The sequence below is a fragment of the Somniosus microcephalus genome, chromosome 8 (genome assembly GCF_052327205.1).
Source record: "Somniosus microcephalus isolate GS21.2 chromosome 8, FLI_Smic_1.0, whole genome shotgun sequence".
Classification (NCBI taxonomy): domain Eukaryota; kingdom Metazoa; phylum Chordata; class Chondrichthyes; order Squaliformes; family Somniosidae; genus Somniosus; species Somniosus microcephalus.
In genome coordinates, this window is record NC_140994.1 from 38,052,753 (window position 1) to 38,054,596 (window position 1,844).

The window sequence follows — 1,844 nt, forward strand, 5'->3', positions numbered from 1 at the left end:
CAGCACAATTGATACCACGTAGGTTTAAAATATAAATGCAAAATACTGCGGGATGCTGGAAATAGGTTTAAAATATGTCCTGTTACCAGTTAGGTGTTTGGTAAACAGTGAGGAGAATTGTGAAAGATTTCAAGAAGACACGGACAAGTTCGTGGAATGGGCAGTCAGATGGCCGATGCAATTTAACGTGGACAAGTTTGAGGTAATATCTTTTCGGAGGAAAAGAGTGTAATAGAAGTAACACACTCAACTGAAAAATGCTGAAAGGTGTGGATAAACAGAGACCTAGAGGTTCAAATATATTATCCCATGATTGTACAAGTGCAGGTAGGTAAAGCCATAAAGAAGCACAACCGCATTTTTGGTTTTATAGAGTTTATAGAGTAAACAAATAACTGCATATAAAACATTTAGACCACAGTTGCAGTATTGGACACAGTTTTAAGCATTGCATTATATGAAGGACAGCATAGATTCACCAGAATAATGCGAGGGATGGGAAACTATAGTTATGAGGCTTGAGATATTGAAACTATTTCCACTGAGCAGAGAAGGCTAAGAAGGGATTTGATATTGATGGTTTTTCATAGATTAAATAGAGAAAACTATTTCCTTGGGCTGGGGAGTGAATGAGGATGGATCATCGATTTAAAATTGCCACCAAGGAGGGAGCATTAGGAGAAATTTCTGTACATGGAATGCTTTGCTGCGGGAGTGGTTGAGACAGAAACCATTGGATTTTCTTTTTACCGTAAAACTGGATAAATATTTGAAGCAGTGGAAGATACAAAGACAATGAAGAGAAGGCAGGGCAGTGGGATAATTTTCCCATTGTTTGAGCAGAGAGCTGGATCAGACAGGTGGACCCAATGACTTCCTTCTGTCCTGTACAGTTCGATGGTTGCTCTTTCAGTTAATACATAGGATTACATAGAGTATACAGCGCAGAAACAGGGCATTTGGCCCAACCAGTCCTTGCCGGCGTTTATGCTTCGCTCAAGCCTCCTCCAGTCTTTCCTCATCGAACTCAATCCCTCTGTTCCCGTCTCCCTCATATACTTATCTGGCCTCCTCTTAAATGCATGTATACTATTTGCTTCAATCACTCCCTGTGTTCGCGCGTTCTACATTCTCACCACTCCCTGGGTAAAGAAGTTCCTTCTGAATTCCTTATTGAATTTGTTGGTGACTATCTCATATTGATGGTCTCTAGTTTTGCTCTTTTCCAAAAGTGGAAACACTCTCTCTGTACAATAGCAAAATACTGCAGATACTGGAAACATCTCTGTCTACTCTGTCAAAACCTATCATAATTTTTAGACCTCTATTAGGTCACCCTTCAGCCTTCTCTTTTCAAAAGAAAAATGAGACCCAGACTGTTCATCCTTTCCTGATAGGTATAAATAACCTCGCGTTTCTGGGTATCATCCTTGTAAATCCAGTAAGAAATGTTGCGGCCGTGTGCACCTGCATTGGTCGAAAATGTAGAAGTGAGAACTCTGCCTCGGGGAGAGTATTTGTTTAATGCAAACGCTCTTTGGCTGATGCTGGGGAAGAAGCAGCAGTGCCCGGTGCCCGGACCAGGGTTTGAGGAGCTGCCACGAGGTCTGAGGCTGTCCTCCCGTTTCCACGGCGACCGCGTCTCTGGTCTCTATGGGAACCAGTATCCACGTGCCGGCGGGGCCTGCTTCACAGCGGCTCAGTGAGGCGGAGTGAAGTCAATGCGTTTGTCAGGACAGCTGGTCCCGAGTCTTTCACAGTGAGGGAAGGAGGGGAATATAAACACTCTCGGCAAGGGGGGGGCGGAAAGAAGAGGGAATTAAAGAAAGGCCCGCGGCAGTAGC